Source organism: Hippopotamus amphibius, chromosome 4 (assembly GCF_030028045.1).
Source record: "Hippopotamus amphibius kiboko isolate mHipAmp2 chromosome 4, mHipAmp2.hap2, whole genome shotgun sequence".
Classification (NCBI taxonomy): Eukaryota; Metazoa; Chordata; class Mammalia; order Artiodactyla; family Hippopotamidae; genus Hippopotamus; species Hippopotamus amphibius.
Window position 1 is genome coordinate 120,920,249 of NC_080189.1, and position 22,738 is coordinate 120,942,986.

The window sequence follows — 22,738 nt, forward strand, 5'->3', positions numbered from 1 at the left end:
GATTTTGACAACATTTAGGATTAAGATTCAGAGAGGTCAATTAATACTGTGGATGTTTACATCAGAAACTTTCTTGGGATAAAGATTTCTTACAGAAATGGATTTTTCAAACATTTCATCCTTTGGCTTCTTTGCTTTTCACCTGGTTAGCCCTTTAATGGTTTTTGAACTTGAGAAAGACATTAGTTTTGAAAACTGATCAAATATTTTAGATGTTTATTATGTTTAATAAATAGAAACATTATTACATCTGTTAGCACTAATTTAAGTTTTAAGTTCATATTTATTTTTATTGTTCTCAACTATAATCCTGGTACTGTTAAATTTTAAACCAAACCATTTTTTAGCATTTCTTAGAATAATGAAAGGAGAAACTGACTAAAGCAATTTAGAAATCATTGGAAAGATAAGGTGGATATTATTGCATTCTCTCTTTAAACCATCAACTGGGTAACAGAAAAATTTGAGTTGACTTGCAGAAAGCAGCTTTTGAACTGTTTTTTAAGGGGAATTGGCTTATGGATTTATCCTGTTATGACTTACTTTTAAAGACGTACCAAGCACAATGCTTACTCTTAGAGTTAGGAAGATGAATGGTAAAGTCCAACAAAGTTCTCCTCAAGATAGACTGGCAGAGATAGACACATAAATTTATAATTGTAATACAGGGTTGTAAGGTCAATAAAATTACATTGCAGCCTCAACTAATACCAACTAATGTCTCTGTAATAGCCTTTTAGTATTTTGTAACATTCCACATTTCCAACCAATTAATATGCATCTTTTAAGTCAGTTGGGCCTCCACAAGCTGCCTCTTGTGTCTCCTGTTTGGTTAAATCTGCAGGGGCAGTTCCAGAATCAGAATTGGTGTCAGTTCAGCTTGACAGCCAGTCCTGACAGGGAGAGTCTGTACTGAAAGCCAGAGAATGCACTGGGTGTTGTTTCTACATGTACTCGGTGGTCAATAGAAAACCAATCTCCCATCCTCTCTAGAACCGACTGTCCGTATCAAAGGAAAGTCTCTGTTCTTGACCCAAATGGAATACTTTGTCAATAATGGAATATTTCCCATTGTACCATTTCTCTTCTTTTCCTTGTTAAAAATAAAGTGAATTAGGTGTTCCCACCCTGGTGGTCCTTTGGCCTGAGGCGACCCAGAACAGGAGCTTACAGGCTCTTTGGTGGAGCTAATGGTGGGCTCTGGGAGGGCTCACGCCAATGAGCACTTCTCAGAGCCCCTGCCACCAGTGCCCCCGTCTCCTCAGTGAGCCACAGCTGCCCCCCACCGCTGCAGGAAACCATCCAACACCAGCAGTAGAATATAAATCCCAAAGAAGAAACTCTCGTCTGTCTTATACCCTGCAGAAGCCCCACCTAAAATAGTGCCTCGCAGCAAGGAAACCATTAACAAGATGAAAAGACAACCGTCAGAATGGGAGAAAATATTTGCAAATGAAGCAATGGACAAAGGATTAATCTCCAGAATATACAAGCAGCTCGTGCAGCTCAATATCAAAAAACAAAAAACCCAATCCAAAAATGGGTGGAAGACCTAAACAGACATTTCTCCAAAGAAGATATACAGATGGCCAAGAGGCACATGAAAAGATGCTCAACATCACTAATCATCAGAGAAATGCAAGTCAAAGCCACAATGAGGTATCACCTCACACCAGTCAGAATGGCCATCATCAAAAAATCTAGAAACAACAGTTGTTGGAGAGAGTGTGGAGAAAAGGGAACCTTCCTGCACTGTTGGTGGGAATGTAAATTGGTACAGCCACTATGGAAAACAGTTGGAGGTTCCTTAAAAAACTAAAAATGGAACTACCATATGACCCAGCAATCCCGCTACTGGGCATATACCCAGAGAACACCATAATGCAAAAAGAAACATGTACCATAATGGTCATTGCAGCACTGTTTACAATAGTCAGGACGTGGAAGCAACCTAAATGCCCATCAACAGATGAATGGATAAAGAAGATGTGGCATATATATACAATGGAATATTACTCAGTCATAAAAAAGAATGAAATTGAGATATTCGTAATGAGGTGGACAGATCCAGAGTCAGTCATACAGAGCAAAGTAAGTCAGAAAGAGAAAAACAAACACCATATGCTAAATCATTTATATGGAATCTAAAAAAAAAATGCTGAACCCAGTGACAGGGCAAGAATAAAGATGCAGATGTAGAGAACGGACTTGTGGACACAGGGTGGGAGTGGGGGGAATGGGGAAGCTGGGATGAAGTGAGAGCATAGCTTTGATATATATACACCACCAAATGTAAAATAGATAGCTCGTGGGAAGTTCCTGCATAACATAAGGATCAAACTCGAGGATGGGTGATGACTTAGAGGGCCAGGATAGGGAGGGTGGGAGAGAGTCAAAGGAGCGTGGGGATATGTGTATAAATGCAGCTGATTCATTTTGGTGTACCTCAAAAATTGGCACAGCAGTATAAAGAAATTATATTCCAACAAAGAGCTTAAAAAAATAGTGCCTGGCACATTATTGGCATTCAATCAATATTTTGAATTAATGAACCAAGCATATTTGCATTCCCTAGATAGATAGTAGAATATAAAATATTGAGAACAATTTTTAATGAGAGTTGTGGAAATTAATAACCTCACTGTGACAAATGCAAGAATAAATAAGAAAAAGTTACTAGACAGCTTTGAGTTTTTCAGAACAACAGTGCTTTCCATCACCAAGATAACCACTACGTTCATTCAGAACCACTTAGACTACATGAAGTATATTGCATTCTGGGTTTTTTTGGAGAAAAGAGGTTGCCAAAATGATGCTGATCCACTCATTCATTCACATATCCAGTAGGTATTTTACGACACCCGCTGCCATGTCCCAGCAGATGGCTAAGTCCCTTGGAATACAAATAAAAACTACAGTCCCAACCAACCCAAAGATCAGTTAGAGGCAGGGCATCAGACAATACTCTAGCGCAGTATGGTAAGGCCATGGCCGTGACAAGCATGTGGGGAGTGGGTAGGAAAGATGCCTTGAATGCATACACTGAGAAATGACTTTCAGAAAGTAGGTTCCTAAGTGAGAAAGAAAAAGTAAGAGTTATTTACAAGGAAAACCAAGGGAGTGTGTTCAAGCAGAAAGAATAGCACACTTAAAGGCAGCTAAGAATGAGTGAACAGGTACTGTTAAGGGAGAGTCTGAAAATAGAATGTAATTGTAGATGTTGAATCAAGTGAACAAGGAATTGGGGTTTCTCATTTCTCCCTCTTCACATGAAGAGCAAGGGGACTAGAAGCTGAGTACAAGCAAACTACGTTGAGGTGGCCCATGAAGCCAGGACACAGGTAGACCAGAAGTCCATCCCAAAACTAAATGAAAATGCTTTCTGTTACTCATAGATTTATAATATCTGATAATTAAATGCACAGAAAATTATTAGTCTCAAGTATTTTATATTAGGAAAAGCCTTTAATAGTCAAGCCAACAACTGGAATTTTTCTTATCGCTAGAAGATGGTGGGAGCTGGAAATATAGATGATTTTTATTTTATTTAGTATGATTGAATGTATTTCCTATCTAAAGGATCTACAAGTATTACATTTGTAATAGTTTTTTTGTGAAAAAAATCAGCTCTGAATGTTTTAGGAAAAATATTGAACTAGGAATCGATACTTGTCAAACCCATTAAGAGTTTGTACTATCTTTTCAGAAGGAGCTCAGTGACTGGGACAAACATAGGTCATCCATAAATACTGGTTAAATGGATGTGAATGAATTAATGGAATAAAGTTATTCATTGCTTCAGTAACTATGGACCTTATCTGTATAAGGTTTTGCCCTCATTACTGAATAACACCAGAATTAGAAAATAGACAATGTGCTTTATATTTTTAAGTCTAAACTATCTCCTTTTGGCAACACTCACTTTGAATTTTAAAAAGTGAACAAAGGAAGCAGCCCAAAGAAATCAAGAGTTTAAATTCCCAAGACATTTTTATTAAGAATATATGATAGGGAAAGATATCTATCTCCCAGTTCTGAAGTATTAGTTATGGAGCAGCTTCCTTTCTTTTACAAGACAGTATAAATTATGAATATACAAATAGAAGGTTATTATCACTCTCAGATTTGAATAGATTATTTTAAGGAGATCAGCTGAATCATAACAAATAAATAGTTCTTGATATAAAGCAAAATTCTTGATGTTAAATGTAATCTTTTTTTAAGAACTTTTATTGAGATATAATTTACGTACAATAAACTATACATATTTAAAGTGTAAAAAAAAAAAATAAAGTGAATTAAATGGTCACAAGTCCAAAGAATTTAGGTATTGTTTTAATTAGAGTAATTTTTTGTTTAACTATCATGGTTAGGAAATCGATGTTTCTAGTTAACTGAAGGTCTGTTAGTAAAATTACTGGGGACTGGGACACCCTTGAATATGTAGGAATGTCCTATGGCGACCTACATTGCACTTAACTTCAGAAACATTTTTGATCAGATAAATATGAGAGTATTGTTTGATCTCTCAATTATGTGTCTTTAGAAAACACTTAAAATCATCAGAGTCAACGTAGGCAGATTGAGCCTACTTAGGCTTCATTGTCAATTTTTAAGAGAAGGCTATTTGAAGAAGAAAAAGCCTAATGTAGAAAAGCAGGCTACTTCAGAATCACAATTTTTTAGTTATTCATTAAATAGTTTCCTCATTCAAAACAAACAAACACTTACTGAGGCCATTATGTACCAGGACCGGTGATAAGATTTGGATAGGAACAAAAGAAGGCAATTATCATAGCTTCAAAATGATTAATATAGTAGGGAAGGCAGAAGAGCAAGGGAGCCACAATATAGTGAGAGATGTGCATAATAGCCCTGCAGAAAGATGCTGCGAGATCAGAGAGTAGGGCTTGCTTAATCCTGCCTGGGCATGACAATCAATGCTTTTAGTTGCAAGCAACAGATATAACTCTGGTGGACTTAAGTAGAAAGGAATTTATTTTTAAAATAGTGTATAATCCACAGACACACTTAGAAGGCTCAAGAACACTACGCAGGGGCTATGAAGCCAGGAACACTGGCCAAATTCATGCCCCAGAACTGATGGTGAAGGGGCATCACTGTAGCTGCCGCAGAGCACAAGTGCTAAGCTTGTATCACTACAGTACAGTATTGTCCCAGAAACGAACAATGAAACTCCCAGCATTACCAGTGAGAATGCCCATGATGTATCACTAGCACCAAGTTCAAAGTCTATGGTGAGAGCCTCTTTTTTGGCAGAGCCTAAGTCACATGCTGACATCTTAGCTGCCATGGAAACTGGAAAAGCCAATGTCTGGAGTGTTTAATTTCTATAATGGGATATGGGCTGTGCCTCTCACTTCTTATATCAAGTGCCTTTGAGGTGAATCTTGAAAAATAAATAGGTGCTTACTAAACAGGAAAGGAGTTAACATATTCCAAAAGGAAGGAACCAAATGTGTAAAGACATATTTCTTCAATGAGCTGCTCAGGTTCGTGGCCCATGCGAGAAAGGCATGGGGGGTAAACTTCTAAAGGCAGGCAGTACCCAGATTACGAAGGTTCCTGTATGCCACAATAAGGAGGGTAAGCCTAGGAGAACTGGGAGGGGACATTCTTGGATTTGCATGTTCTACAGATCACTATGCATGATGGAGGTTGCTCTGGGAATAGAATGTGTGTCAGTGTACCCTAAAGCAAGAAGGATCAGTTAGGAGGCCACTGAATTAAATTCGAGTGAGGAAAGATGAGGGCCTGGATGATGGCTATGGCTGTGAGAACAAAGAGGAAGCTACAGAAATAAAAATATGTAAAAGAGAAATCAGCAAGGCTTGAAAACTGATCAGATATAGGGATGCGTGAAAATGAATGGCTTAAGATCACACTCAGATTGCTGACTTGTACAACTAGGTTGCTAGTAATAACAGTCTCTGAACTAAGAGAGGCAAGTGCATTAGAAGGTTTCGCAGGATGGTGTTGAATTCCACTTTGGATATACTGATTCTGGAGCACGTGTGGAATATCCATATGGAGATATCCTCTAGAAATTCAGTAGAGCATCTGGCACTTAGGCAAGATTGTGGATCAGAAGTGGTGTAGTGTGGTGGCCAGGGCTGAAGCTTTTGGTTGAACTGTCTTTGGTTTGAGTCACCACTGCACTACTTTAAAAATGTATGTGTATGACCTGGGCAAGTAACTTAAGCTCTCTGAACCTCAGTTTTTCAACTATAAAATAACTTCTACCTCTAGCATTCATATATATGAAGAAAAAGATGATGTATATTAATCACAGTGTATACTGATTAAACAGGTAATTCTTAATGCTTAGAATTAGATGTTTTAATTTTGGGATCAACAGTATGTAAATGTAAGGGACAGGCAGAGTGCAGGAAAGGATATAAGGAAGAATCTGAGTAAGAATATGGGAGAGTTGGTGTCATGAAATCCTAGGGAGGATTCAACCAGAGAATCCTAGAGAGTTTCAACCAGTGTAATCTGAACTGTCAAGTGGTGAAAAGCCCAGTAAGGTAAGGCCTAGAAAATAATCCCTTGTGAACAACTACAGTACTACCAGACACCTTCTTAGAGCAGGCTCAGAGAATTGGGAAGGTACATGGGACATAGACCTGACAGGTGTTTCAAAAATAAAACATATGGGATAAATATTAGAAGCTAATGACATTTCTTAAAAATGAGAATACTGAAAATCACTTTCAGTTTAAAAATGCAAAGGATCCTCTGATCCCTAGCAAGAATAAGTCTAATCAATTACTAAACATGATTTTCCCTCAAAGTTGCATTTTCTATAGGCTTGAAAAAAAAAAAAAGATAGCAGAGAGGAATCCTTGGGAAAGAGTTTAAAGTTCATTTGCCCTCTTCTGTTCATGTTTACCTTTGTTAATTTGTTTTCCTTTGTACTTTAAGAAGACTTTGTTCTTCTTTACCTCTATGCAGATAATTCAAAGGCTGCTTATGAATAGTCTGTCTAAACTTCAGAATAATATCTAGGTTATCCTTTGGTGGTCCATGGTGATACATTTTAATATAGTTTTCCCATTATTAATAAAAAGCTTTTGAATTCCACGCCATCGCTTGTGGCGCCTATCATTATGAATATATATGCAGAGGTATGCAGGATACAGTTTTCAGTTGTCTAAAGACTTTAGCGAGTCTCTGTTGCTGTGACACCCTTTGGATATTCTACAAATTATGATCATCCCCTTAAACCCATGTGCCTCTCAATTCACTGAAGTACCAACTAACCATGAAGATAAATGTTACTTTCTTTTTTTCACCATTAGAGCTCTCACAGTCCAGTGTTCAATAGCTAATTAATTAATTAACTAACTTTATAATGAATGAAACAGGATAATAGTAATATAGAGAAAGGCTCATATAGATTATAGAACGGAGCCTCAAATATCATTTAGGTCTTTTCTCCTTCCTCTATTTTTTTTGAAACCTTGATGGAGAGAGATTTGAGCATTTTCTTGCTGCTGAAAAACGATCTTCGATTCCAACAGTTACCCAGATGGGTGAATCCAAGTGGGACTACAATCGCATGTTAACCGTTTAATGAAGCTCTTTGTTAACAATGAGCAGGGTTATCATTGATATATTGAGTGGCTTCCTGACATGTCCAGAATTAAGAATAGGGGCCATACACTTTATAGCATAATATTGTCTCCTGTGGGAGCAGATGAATTTGTGATTTCCTCAGAATGACAAAATGATTTATCACTTCCCATATGCACTGCCATCCACCTGGCAGGAGTGATGGTTCCCCTCGCGTGCTCCCTCCAGTGGGAGCAAACAATTTTTGATGGATAAAAGACTAAACCAAGATTAATAAAGGGGAACGAAATAAATTTCATCAAAAAATGTGGAGGTTTTTGTATGCATCTTATTAACAAGATGTGTAGCATAGCACATTTCACCAAACACAGTCATCATTCAAGCCCTTAAGTGAAGGCCTGTTTCGTGTTTTTCGGGCTTTGCTGATTTATATGGTAAGCACCAGGGAAAACAGGAATAAAGGCTGTCTTTGGCTGGGACAGATGACCATTATCCATATTTTACATAGATGAACCCAAAAGGAGAATCATATTAAATAGTGTGGTTTCTCGTCCTCACTATATTTTGGAAAAGAAACCTTTGCTGTAATAAATGGCTGCATTTCTGTGCTTTCACTTACTCCCAATTGCAAACAAATAACTTTCAGCTGAATCGAAAATTCAGTGTTCTTAAAGTAAAAAGAGGTTAGGGAACAGAGTTCCCAAAAGAAACTACCTTTGTCGTTGAATATAGTAAAAGAGAAAATGAGGCAGCGTGAAAATTGAAGCTGAAAATATCTTCATACAGAGGGGAAATCAGGAAGTGACTATCAAGAGAATTAGACAAGAAAGAAATGTAAAAGATAGACACAGCAGTGTGTGCTGCGGCTGAGGGCTTGAATATTTATGGGCTGTTTCAGCTTCCTGTCCCACCTGCCACATGAAAGTCTCATGAAGATTTGAGGTACACGGCTTCAGTAGAGTATAAAGAAGTGCAACTTTTTTCCTGTTTACTTAACAGAAAGGAATCAGTCCTTCATCACTGACAATAACTTTAAAATAATCACAGAATTTATGTGAATCTAAAGACTGATTTTAAAGAGCAAAAAACATGATGTAGTTGGTCAGTAGTCTGTCCTGTTGTGAGAAACTGCATCTGAAATCAGAAACATATGCCCCCGTTTGGGGGTTTGTTGTAGTTCTCCCTCAATCTTCTGCTCAAATTAATTCTAAAAGTGAAATGCAGACTGAAGAATTTTTAAATTTCTGCAGGAAGAATTGGGAGAAGGGTCTGTTTCTAGGAGTTTGCCCTTTGTGTGCAGGAAGAGGGAAGTGATTTTAGAGACCATTCCTGGCCTTGATTTCTCCATATGTTTACCCCTCTGGGCCTGACTTTGTTCAGTGTAACTACTGATGATTTGGAGATACACTTGATATCACAGAACCTAGAGATTCCAAGAAGTCACATCTGTTTGTGGAGATAAGACAACAGTTTTATCCACAGCTATTCCCATTATACCTGAGATAAAAGGATTGCTCTGTGAGATATATCTAGACATATGACATACCCATTGCTGAAAATAACACCAGTAGGATAAAGACAGTTTTTTAAGGTAGGTAGTGACTCTAATAGGAAGACCTATTACCACCTTTCTGATTTACCTTCTTACACTTTCCACATAGAGGGCCAAACACTTACCTGAATTGTGTATGAACTTGCTTTGAGACAGTAGAGTGTCACGATTAAATGCATAGAATTTAAGATTCAGGGTGTCTGAGTTGATATCCTGGCTCTGATGCTACCTGGCTACAAGAGTTTGGGCAAGTTAATTACTCTCTCTTCACTATTTTCATGCATAAATTTTAGACTGTAATAGAATCTACCTCATCATATAGGTATAAAGATTAAATGGGTTAATATTGGTAAACAATGCCAAGTGCATAGTAAGTGCTGGATTCTTGCAGCTATTATAATTATAATATTGGGTGGATTGGCACTAAGAAAAAGCTCTACCTTTAACAGAGGTTATCAAAAATCAGAATATCTGATGTCTTGACCCGTGTATATTAAACCTAATATATCTTGGAGTGTCTAAGCATCCCAGGTCACTTTTATGTTTAGTTATGCTAACCATTTATCATCTCATATTTGAAAAAAAATTTCTATAATAGATCAATTCTTTTAGAATGCTTTATTTGGTGTTGTTCACAATGGCCAATATATAGCTTTTATAATTAATATTTTTTGAGACAATAATGAGACATATTCACCTAAATTTCCAATTTACTATTCTATAAGTAAATGTTTTTCTTTATTAAATAGAGTTTAAAATACTATTAAGAGCCATTTATTTCTTGCTGAATCTCCACTCTTCATTCTCTGTGTTCCTTTTGCCCTCGTGATCCAGGGAACTCTGGCAGTATTTCACACAGCAAACTTTGTTTTTTTCTGTCTGACTCTAACCTCCAGACTCATGCATTTGTTTATCTGCAGCCTCCATGTAATCTTATAAAAGCTTCCCAAATAGATAGAAAATTGGCATTCTAGGAAATGTTTCTAAGCTATTTACCTGCTTTATGAGTAGCATGATGATTTTAGAGTAGACAACAATGTATTCATTAGGGTGGTCCATCAGATTGCCTGGTACTGCTTTTGACCTTGTCTTCCTGAAGCATTTTCCTTCGGGACTCTTCTCTGTATAGCATCCTCGATCTTTTTCGCTCAGTTGGCTTTAGTTAAAGTATAGATACAGGTCAAATAATGTTTGGCCAAAATGGTTAGTGATGTTTTTGTGTATCTGCTACCTTCCATCACCAATTTCTCCAGTTTTTACATTCAGCCTGCTATCCTCATTCCCTCCCAATCTTTTCATACTTTTACCCTTTGTATCTTGGTGTGCTGGCCCAGATGTTCAACCACCCCTGATCATCTAATCCAATCCTTTTTCTCTTTAAGCTGTCTTCAACTTTTTCTTTGTTGACTGATTTGACCTTTACACTAATTGGATTTTTATTTTTCATTGAATTCATTCCCTTCTTCCACATCCTAACAGTGTACATTCTCACACACAATCCTCAGGCCTCCACTTTTCTCTTTCTTGAGAATGCAGAATTCAGGGTGGTTTCTCCAGAAAAACCCAATGAAAGTGTCTTCCAGTGTCCACATCAGGGACCTCTGTACTGGTGGTCCAGATACCTAGTCAAGGAGAAGCTGCACCTAGTCACCAAGAAATGGCTGCAAGGACAAAAGGAGGGTTGTTTTTGTTTGTTTCCTTTAGAAATAAAGGAATTAAGAGAGAGGAGTCAATATTACAGATAACATACACATTTATTCAACAATTGGTTAAATATACCACTACTTTCAAAATGTACAAGTCATGAATCATTAAAAAACCCTCATGACCCCCCTCACTAAGAGTTTAGGTGACAATGGCTTCTGCTGTTATTGCTTGTGAGACTTCAATAAACACTGATTTCTCCATCTGCAAAATGGGATGACAATGTTTGTCTTGGCTGCTTCGTAGGGCTATTCTGAGAAGTGGATAAAATAATGTGGATAGAAGCTCTTTGAGAATTATTTTATGTAGATATAAGGCATCAAATAGATTGTGGGTTTTGAAAGAGGAGAGATTATTTCTTATATTCTTTGGTATCTGTTCTGCTCCGCTCACGGCATTCAGCTAATATTTTTTGATTAAGCTTAGACTAATAGTGTGTGAGTGCTGTATTTTGATATTCAGGCCAAGTATAGGATATTATAGACTTTTCACAAAAGATCAAAATAGATTTGAGAATCAGCACAATCAAAATAATAGTGCTACCTTGTATGTGTATGGTTGGTTTTCAGTCTTTTGCATACATGATTGATATCCTTGTCAGTTCACAACAAAACCTGAGGGTACAAACATCAGAGAGACTGAATTTTTTTAAAATTAATTTATTTATTTTATTGGCTGTGTTGGGTCTTTTTTGCTGTGCGCGGGCTTTCTTTTTAGTTGTGGTGAGTGGGGGCTCCTCTTTGCTGTAGTGCGCGGGCTCCTCATTGTCATGGCTTCTCTTGTTGCGGAGCACGGGCTCTAGGTGCGTGGGCTTCAGTAGTTGTAGCACGTGGGCTCAATAGTTGTGGCTCATGGGCTTAGTTGCTCCATGGCATGTGGGATCTTCCTGGAGCAGGGATCGGACCCGTGTCCCCTGCATTGACAGGCGGATTCTCAACCACTGTGCCACCTAGGAAGCCCACAGAGACTGAATTTTGAGACACAGGCATGTAATGGACCATAATGAGTGTTGGAAGAGCTCACTGAAATTTTCTTCTCTTTGCATTCCATTTTCAAACAAAAGAAAATTAACTACACAACAGTTTGTAATATTAGAGAGATCTTGATATTGAGGGTCAAGACTTGTGGGCTGTGATGACTGTAGTGACAACTGGGTCATTTCTACCCAGTTAATTCACTTCTCTGATCTCCAGTTTCCTTATATGTAAATGGGAATGGAGTAAGCAACTCGGATCGGAAGAGCAGGTCTGTTTCAGTGTGGCTTTTTATCACCCTCTCCTGTCTACCTACCGTGGTACTTGGCGCAGCCTCTAATTTCATACCAGTTATTTTTCACTGTCATGTTGGCCACACTTGAAAAAACTCTAGGAGCATCTTGGTGGTTTACCTCTGAAAGTAATCATATTGCTGCACTGATTTTGTTAGAGGGATGCCATTAAAAACAATCATGGTTTTTTAAAGAAGAGATGAAAAATCAATTGAGCCAAATGTTTGCCTTGGAAGACAACTGGTTTGATATCCTGTAAGTGTTTTAACTGGCAAAGCAGAAAAGTGCCTGTTTGTGGAATTGACCATAAAATGACTTGTCTCTGTATTTTCCTACTTTTTGCTCTTTTGCCATCAGTGTTATGTTAGGACAGCGAGCTCTTTCCTATCTATTTCAATCTTGATATTTGCTCTGCTAGTCATATGATTAACTTTTCATCAATATGTCAGTTGCTTTAGCCTTTATATTTCTAATTAGCCCTGTATACTGCATATGTTAGAAGCTTAATAAAAATATTTGTTTCTGATAATAGGTAACATTCATGGAATGCTTAATATGTACCAGGTACAATTATAAGCACTTTGACATATATTAAATGAGTTAAGCCCTATGAGATAGGTGTTAATATGTTTACATATTTACAGGTAAGGAAACTGAAGCACAAATTGATTAAGTAATTATCTTTATCTCCTACATGCTAGATGAGATTCTCAGACTTACTCTCTTCATAAATAAACTGTTTTTTGAAATGCCTATTTCTATGTTCACTATCTCCAACACATATTTTAATTTTTTAACTCTTTTGCTTTAAATTTCCACATAACTCTTCATTATCTTATTCCTGTTCATATTTATTTCATTTTCTTCTCTCTCCACCATTTGTCTGCTTCATAGAAGCCATTTCTTCTTACAGTAGATCATTCTCTGTATCTTTAGGCTGATGTTGCTTTCACCTTTTCCTACCATAATATGTAAGGTGGCATATTTGTTTTATCTTGTGGATTGAGGTCAGTAAACAGATAAGTATCAGGTGCCCACGTCCCAGATCCCCTTCTTCCTAGATTATGTGAAGCTTGTCTCCAATCAAACGGGGAGTTTGGTGACAGGAAGAAGCAGTCCTATTTTCAGCCCTACTCCATGGTGCTAACTGGCCCTTGGATCTGCCGACTTGATGCTCAATAGTCTAAGAGACCATGCACAGCCTGAGGTATTGTGAGCATTTTCTCCTTAATTCCATCCTCACCTTCTGTGACTTGAGCCATGAGGGCTTTATCTCACAGGACATACCGTACCCCCAAATCAATATCTTTGGGGTCCTGGTGCTTTCCAGGGGTTTCTCCCACTGAAAAGACATAGAGAGATGAAAGCATACCTTGGCAGTAATAAAATGGCTCCTTGTTCTCTGCTAGGCATAGACTGAACTTACAGTTAAAGTCTGCTTACACAAGATAGCGAAACTTGGGTATGTTTGTCTTAATCTGCCTGAACTGTTATTTGAAGAAATTTTTCCCAGTCTTGGGCAACATGTGGAATATCAATGTTAACTTGGGCTTTCTGAGTTTTCTTCTTTTGGGGGAGTCATCAGAGCTATCCATGTAAGAAGTTATAAGCATTCAGCATAGTTTAATTCAAAACGTGTGTACTGAGTGACCACAAAGTGCCTCTTGTCCCGGGTTGCAGATGAAGCAGTGAACAAGATAGTCATTACTGCTGCCTTCCTAGGCCTTGGAGGTCAGGAGGGAAAACACGCTCTTAACTAGTTATTACATGTGCATGATGAGAGTATGGAAATGGAAGAAGAGGATACCAAGTGTATTTGGTGAAGTCAGGTATCATTTCAAAATGCCTAAACTGTTTTATAAGCTACCTTCACCTTTCTCCATGTGAAAAAACCAGTTCTGTTTTGTTTTTCTTTGGTTTGCTTTGCTTTTGCAAGTTCACAGTAATTGTAATCACTGGAAAGCATCAAATATTTTCTCCCATAAGCTTCCAATCAAACAAAATAGCATCCTATGAAAATAGTGGCATTAATTCTAGAAGGCTTTTCTACTTCCCTACGTTTTCATAAAAGAGGAAACTAATTAGCTACAGTGATCATAGTTCTTTAAAGAACTGTTTTACAATTGGACTTTCTTGTTAAACTTTCTTTCCCAAGGTTCTTTTGTTTCCATGTGGGAGGAGGTAGTAGATAACATCAGTTATTCCAATGCCATCATTCCTAACACACTAAGAACTTTTCTTTGGTAAAAAAACAAATGACAGATTGATATTAACAACACTGTAATCACAGCGAGCAAATCAAGGGAAACAGCCTCACTTGCCATTGTGAGAAAGAGTGGATATGTTAAACACCATGGCTTGCACCACAATGGACAAAATAGGTGCTTCAGATGGAAAATTTGAGGTTTTGAATTAGCTTTCCAACCTACAGATGGAGTCAATGTAACACCCATTCCTTCATTATTTCCTTTTTTTAAAACGTATCTTAAAAATGCAGCATCTGTTAATACAATCACAGACTACTTGAATATAAAAGAGTATAATTAGTACATATTGTTCAAGTCCTAGGGAGAAAAAAATAATTGGACAAGGCTTTATCATATATTTTTGCTATTGACTAGGTACTATTCAATACCAGCACTATATTGTATATATAATTGAATACATGTAGATTAACATTATTTGAAGGTTTGACTGGAAATTTAAGGAACTTTAAGATGAAAGTCTTCATTGAGTCTCTACCTAACCTGCTCTTTGGAGGAGATGGAAAAGGAACACCAAGTACATTTCAGAGTAGCAGTGCAGTGAAGAAGCAAAGAGGCAAAGAGAGCAGTAATCCTTTTATTCATCACTTGTTATAGAACAAAATCACACATTATTGTTGAATTTATATAGTATTCTTTTTGAAGAATTAAAAATATTTTCCCACTCTTGAAACAATTATATATTCACAGCATTTCTGAGATTTTAAAAGTATACTGTGAATATCTGCAGACAAAGGTATTGAGAGTTTAAATGATTTACTCAAGGTCATCCAGTTATTCAAGGAAAGAGAAAAGTCGAGTTTTTAAATTTCCAACTGCCTGAGTTTTAGCACAATTTTGTATAGTTCTGTATAAAACTCAGTAAAATATGGTTCCTGATTATGGTTCATCAAGGTAAAGCTTTGCCTGTCACTGAAGTCACCTCCATCACAAAAGCAGTGAGGATAAAGAAAAGTGAGTCAAAATTACTCTGAAAACTCTTTGAAAAATTACTCTGAAAGCCCTTAATTTGCAGACAAGTGGGTTGGGGAGATGACTACGTTGCTCTGGAAAAAAGTCAAGGTGAAAACCCTCAAGAGAAGAGGCCTTTCTCCATCTTCCATGGTATGCTGGTCCACAGAAGAGGCATATAATCATGGCTGGGCTCTGTGGGCCCCGGAGCAGGGCTTTTAATGGGATCTCAGAGGAGGATGCTGATGACCAGCCCAGTTTGGAAAGTGTTGACTTTAAGTGTTAATTCAGTTTTAGGATGAAAGTGTCATGGCCTTTGTGTATCTCAAAGCAAACTGGTTTATTAATCAAAAGGTTTTATATAATTTTTTTTTTTAAGTAAGCACACATCTAAGTAAAAGAAAAGATTCAATGCATGGTGTTGTCGTATAGTTTTGTTTTGTTTTAAAAATGTATTTATTTTATTTTTTTGGCTGCATTGGTTCTTTGTTGCTGCTCATGGGCTTTCTCTAGTTGCGGCGAGTGGGGGCTACTCTTCATTGCCGTGTGCGGGCTTCTCATTGTGGTGGCTTCTCCTGTTGCAGAGCACAAGCTCTAGGTGCATGGGCTTCAGTAGTTGTGGCACTCAGGCTTGTAGTTGTGGCACATGGGCTTAGTTGCTCTGCAGCATGTGGGATCTTCCTGGACCAGGGCTTGAACCCGTATCCCCTGCATTGGCAGGCGGATTCTTAACCACTGTGCCACCAGGGAAGTCCCTGTCATATAGTTTTAAAGACTTTTCTTTTTTTCTTTTTTTTCTTTCTTGCAAAAGAGTAGTATTTTAATGTATTTATTATAGAAAAATTTTAAAATTCAGAAGTACATCAAATAGAAAACCTCAGAAATAATCAAAATTAATATGTTGATATATCTTTACTTTAAAAATTAAGATTATACTGTCTGTGTACCACCAGAACACTTCTTTTTGTACTTTCCATTTTAACATAAACTTATTTTTGCATTTCATTTCAAAAGTTATTTTTAAATAATATTAATTATTCACATATCATCGAGCATTTAGATTTAATTCAAAGGCTATTACCTTAAAATCTTGGTAGATAAACAGTTACCTTTTTTTTTTTCCTTTTCCTGGTTGCATCAGGTCTTAGTTGCAGCAGGTGGGATCTTTGTTGTGGCGCGGGCTTCTCTCTCTAGTTGTGGTATGCGGGTTTTCTCTTCTTTAGTTGTGGCATGCAGGCTCTAGAGTGTGTAGACTCTGTAGTTTGCAGCACGCAGGCTCTCTACTTGAGGCGCGTGAGCTCAGTAGTTGTGGTGTGCAGGCTTAGTTTCCCCAAGGCATGTGGGATCTTAGTTTCCTACCAGGGATCGAACCCCTGTCCCCTGCATTGGAAGGCAGATTCTTCACCATTGGACCACCAGGGAAGTCCCCAGGCACCTATTTAGGGTTGATTGTATTAATTCGTTTCCTCCTGAAAGACATCACATCCTCTTAAACTACTGAATGGAACAGCTACCCTGAGCCCTACCAAAACTTAGGCATTTAGGGCTTTAGCTTAAACTTTAATTTTTCTACATTTTTCTTCCTAGGTCATTTATTATGTCCAAGGGTTTCAGTCTCATTTTGTGAGATATATTTGCTAATCTATATCAATCCCCCACCTCTGTCCATTTTCCCAGATTTTTTCCTTCTGTCCCCGATCTCCAGAGACGTAGTCAACAAAATTTCCCATAGCCTCAACAACTTCTAGAATGGCTCCCCTCATCCCCTTGCCGCCACAAAAGACAGGCTGTGCCATGAGAACTGTGCCCTCTGGCTATGCTATTCACCACTCCTCCTTGTTCCCAGCATCTGCCTTGATGTGTTTGACTTTGGCTTTCAGCTGTATGCATTTCCAGTCCTGCAGTCATTCTTAGTGGCCTAAGGGTTAGTGAGTGTATCTTTAGAATACTCTCAGTCCTTTCAATTCTCTGACTTCTCCCCAATTAGTTTTTCTTCTACACTTGCAGATCTCTTCGTTCTCATGGGCACATCCTGGACACTGTCAACACCTACGGTGTCATTATTTAGATTTCAGATAACAGTGTTTCTGACTAATACTTCCAGACCACATAATCTATCTAGTGTGTTCACTACAGTATTGTTTGTTCTTACTAAGATTCCCAAACCGCTGACTCCAAACTAGTTTTTACACTTTTCCTCATCTTCCTCATATCTTTACTTGCATTCTTACCAAAGTTATATTCTATGGTCCATTATTAAAAGTATTCTCTTCGTAATATTGTCAATTCCCTTTCACCATTTCTCTCTGAATCATTTACTGGGAAAAATTCCACATCTAAATGTACCCAATTACCTGTCTTTTCTGTGAATACACCAGGGCAGCTAAATGTTGATGAAGAAAATTATGAAAGCTGGTAGGGTCTGCATATGTGTTTACCTCCATCTCTTTTCCAGACTCACCAAAATAAGAACAACAACAGGGAATAAAAGCCGTGTAAATCCACAAGGACGAGGCAGTGATGAATAGACAACAAAAGATAAGAGAAGTTGGTGACATTTTAGAAGGGAAACATAGGTGGAGGATGACTTATCTGAGTGGAACAAGCTGAAGCCTAACCACCTGCAGAAGGGGCTTCCAATGAGACACAAGTGCATTCACCCCTAGACACCCTACAGGGCCCAACAGTTGGAGGACTGAGTACCTCAATGGTGCAACAGAACACTGGGTTGGAAAATAACTTGTTGAAAGCTGTAAGGAGTTGTTAGATATCCAAACTCCAGCTGCATCCACCTACTCAGGAGATCTCTTCTCTGGAGAAATTGTGCCAAACACTCTGGCTGCAAGAAGAGCAGCTTCAGCAGAGAACAGCCATGAGATGCTGCTCAAGAATTGCCAGTTTGCATTTTTAACAGTGAAAACTTTATTTTTCTTTTCCTTTTCCCTCACAGCCCCCAGAACTCCAGCAGTTAATTTTATATCTTCCCCATGCCAAATTTCCACCCCCACCACACAGTGAAAGACTGAAGTCTCTCCCAACTGAGAGGCTGAATGACACCAGAATAAAGACCTACAAAATCTATCATAGGGCAGTGCCATGAAAAGGAGGCTTGTTGCCTTAAAATGTAGCCCATCCGTCAACCAGTTCAGCCCATGCCAGAAACTCAGTGATTATCTTTTCAAGGCTTTACTCTTCAATACACCTAAAATGCTAAGAATAACCAAACATAGAAGAAAGACACTAATATAAAAGACAGGTAAAACTAATAAGAGATTCAAGTAGAAAAAAGGAATTCATATGGAACAGAAACAGTGTGGGGATCTGAAGAAGAATGTTTAATTCTATTTAATGTACTCAGAGAGTTGGGAAATATGTTATACCTGGTGTCCATGAAAAATAGACAAAAAGAGATTAAATAAATTTAAAATATCTCACAGAATTTTAAAACATTAATAAGAATATTGGCAGATAAAAGCAAAACATTCTCCTAAAAAACAGACTATAAAGACAAAGAAAATATGTGATAAAAATAAGAAAATTTAAGGATAAATTCAGAAGGTTACTATCCAAAAAATAAGAGTTTCAGAAAGAAACAACAGGAAAAATAAAGTAGGAAAAGAACTGTCAAAGAAATAATGCAAAAAATTTCCCCAGGTTGATGAAGTGTCAGGTACAGTGAATGAAGAAAGAATCCTACAAAGACTCTCCATGGGGGAAGTTCAGAAAACCTGCAACAACACTTTCTATGAATGTCCAATTCACATACAAAGAATGAGGAATAATCTGAGAAATACTGGGAACTAGAACAGAAGGCAGATATCTAGAAGCTAGAAGATAATGGAGGTATCTAGAAGATAATACATCTTCTGGCTTATTTATTAGATTTCATGATTTTTGGGATTTCCTAGGTGGTGCAGTGGTCAAGAATCTGCCTGCCAATGCAAGGGGACACAGGTTCCATCTCTACTCCAGGAAGATCCCACATGCCGTGGAGCAACTAAGCCCGTGTGCCACAACTACTGAGCCTGTGCTCTAGAGCCTGTGAGCCACAACTATTGAGCCCATGTGCCATGACTACTGAAGCCCACGCGCCTAGAGCCCGTGTTCCACAACAAGAGAAGCCACCTCAATGAGAAGCCGGTGCACCACAATGAAGAGTAACCCCCACTTGCCGCAATTAGAGAAAGCCCATGTGCAGCAACAAAGACCCAGTGCAGCCAGTAAATAAATAAATTTATTAAAAAAAAAAGATTTCATGATTTTCAAACCTGAGTTCCAAACTAAAAATTGAACATGAGTGTAATATTTCAAACAAAAGATCTCAGAAAATGAACATCCCATGCACTCCGTGCCCTAGCAAAATGAGTGAGGAAACTGAGGAAGAAGGCAAAATGGGATTTAGGACACAGAGCTGATGTTCAAAAGAAGTTCCAGAAAAGTCCCTGGAAAGCAGGTCTAGAGAATAAGCATCCAAGCTGGCCCAAAGAATCAACTCAAAGGGGGCTTTGGAAGTCTCGAAAAGAAATAGTGTGCTAATTGTCTGATATTTTAATCTAGTGGAAAATTGTATTGAGAAGTTGTTGGAGAGTTTAAGAATCAGCCACAAAGCCTAGGAAACTTAGCAAATTAAAATAAATTGGATAATTAGCTCCAGAAAAAAAGCAAAAAAAAATAAAGTAAATGGATGGTTAATTTTCATACACTATTGGCTCAGCAGTTAACAGCAATAGTAGTAGTAATAATATTATAAGCTCTGAATATGGATTTAGTTATATGGAGTTGTGGAGGGAGGGCCCTAAGAGACAGTGAGTAAGGAGCTGCTGGTTATATAACACAGTGAAACTTTTAGCTATAACAATAAAATAGATAAATCAAAAACCACCACATATGTGCATCATTAATAAAAACAGAGGTTCACATTAAAAGAGACAGTTAAGGAGATTGAAAGTATTTGTTTTAGGAGCTTAAGACTTTTGGTGCAACTTGAGTTTTTGAACAATATACATTCAATATTTTAACGAAAATATACATATAGCAAAATCCCAATCTCTCTCTCTTTCTTTTTGTCTCTTTCGCTCTGTCTCACACATACACACACGTATTTATGACATTAAGTGAGTATTCAGCACCGCTTGAATTTCACATCGTTATATGTTTGTAGATTGAGTGCTTTTTGAGTCAGAAATTACTCCAATTTTGTGCATTTTCCTCTTATCCAGCCCCCACTCCAAAGTACCATCTCTGCCAATTACTCTCAAATTTCTTGAAAAGATTTGTTAGCAGAGAACTCCCAAGACTTTCCACTAGCAAATAACCCATTCTCATGTTCCATATCCTCTCTCAGAAAAGACCCTGATCCCCATGGGCTCTGGAGCCCATTCCTTCTCCTCATCCCAAGCATTTCTCCTTTATCACCCCCCTCTCTTTATCAGACACCAGCCTCTCCTTATCTACTGAATTATCAACAAACATGCTCTTGTAGCTATACCCTTAAAAAAAAAAAGACAACACAACCTTCACTTGTTCCCACTTGCTATTCTAACTCCCAATAAATCCATCTTATCTCCTCTTCAAAGAGTTGTCTACACTCACTGTCTCCAACTTGGTCCTACTATTGGCACTGCAACCTCTCCAGTTCCATCATAAACATAGTTACTGATATATTTGCTTATTGTCTTTCTCCACAACCCCCTCCTCAATAAAATGTACACTTTGTGAGGTCATGACTTTGGCTTTTATGCTGTTATCCCAACACTTTGGACTTAGCACCTGGCCCTCAATAAATATCTTCAAACAAATGAATTAAGTATCAAATCCTTGTTTCAAAACAATACAATGATTTTTTAAAAGATATTTTAGTACATAATGTATGGTACACAATATGGAACATAGTGTGACAATTACTTGAATACTTAAAAAAAAACATTTGATTTAATACAAATATGCAATGCAAACCAAATGAAAAAAATATATATTTTGCACTAATCTGTCTGTATTATGTATATAACATTCTACAAAAATAGCTAAATATTTAGTAACGTAGTCACAACCACTACATGCTATGTCAGTTCTAATTGCTTAAAAATTCCATTTCCATTTTTAGTGCATATTTATTTCCTTAAACATGTAGTAAGGTGCTCAGAAATAAACTATACATATATATATATATTTTAATTTAACAGGAAATGCTTATTCCTCTGTAGATGGGGTGTTGTAAAATCATCTCGTATCTGGATTTACTGTAACAGAAACTGCTGAAACCTAAGGAGAGATGAGGTAACATCTCTCTGGTAAAGATTCATCAGCATCACCAGCTTGTTCTTGCCTTGACTTTTTCTTTTTTCCAATTTCTTTCTCCCACTATGTACCTAGAGTATCCCAGCCAGGTGGTTAACGACCTATTATCCTTAAAATTTATGAGATTTTCACAAGGTGAAATAGCCCCTAACAGAGTCATTTTTCTTCCATTGCTAGCTGCACCATCCTATTCTTATTCAGAGATTCCGCCCAGAGAGGCGGTCATCCAGAGCTCCATCCTTACCAGGTGTTACACATGAAGGACCAACATTCTTCATTATGTCCAAGGTTGTGAAGTTTTAAGAGATCATCACATACTCTAACAAGAAAGATATATAAACAATGGAAATATATGTGTGTGTGTGTAATAGAGAATTTTTTTCCTGTATTGTATTTGGGGATTTTTGCACATCTTCGAGTGAGACTGAGCTATGATTTTGTGAGTGTGCTAGACTTGATTTATGTAGCAGAGATATGTAGCTTTATGGAACAAATTAGTTAACCTTTATTTTTTCATATGTTTAGAAGGACATATATAAGCTGGGAATTATCTGTTTATTAAATATTTGAGAGAATTCACCAGTAAATTGACCTAAACCAGGAAATATATTAGGAGATTTTTTCATTAATAACAAAATGGTTTTATTGTTATTATACATTTTCTATGTTTAGAAGAGTTTATATAGCATGAGGATTATTTATCCATTAAGAATTTGAGAAAATTCATCAGCATAGTGATTTAGAGATAGAAACTGTATTGGAAGGGATCTGTGGATAATTTAGAACAATAAGTCCTTCTACTATATATATATTTTTACTTCTCTTTCACAGAGTCCTCTGCTTCTTGTATAGATTGATTTGCCTTTTCCCCATGGATTAAAACTACATACCCAGAGAAAAGGAAGTGTTTAATAAATCCTACAGCAGAATGTACTCTTGTATTCAGACTGCTAGTAATTTATTTAGGATTTTGGCATCTATAAGTGACACTGTTCCCAGGTTTTCTTCCGTGCATAATATTTTTTGAGTTTCTGTTACCAGGCAAGTATTAGCTCCCTGAAGTAAATTGGGTAGCTTTTTATTCTCTGAAACAGCACGTAAAGCATG

General features: G+C 37.4%; 1 protein-coding gene across 1 annotated transcript in view; it reads left to right on the forward strand.

The window, feature by feature from the left end:
- The window catches only part of MALRD1 (MAM and LDL receptor class A domain containing 1), a 578,637-nt gene that overhangs the window by 522,086 nt on the left and 33,813 nt on the right, over positions 1-22,738 (forward strand). The window lies entirely within an intron of this gene.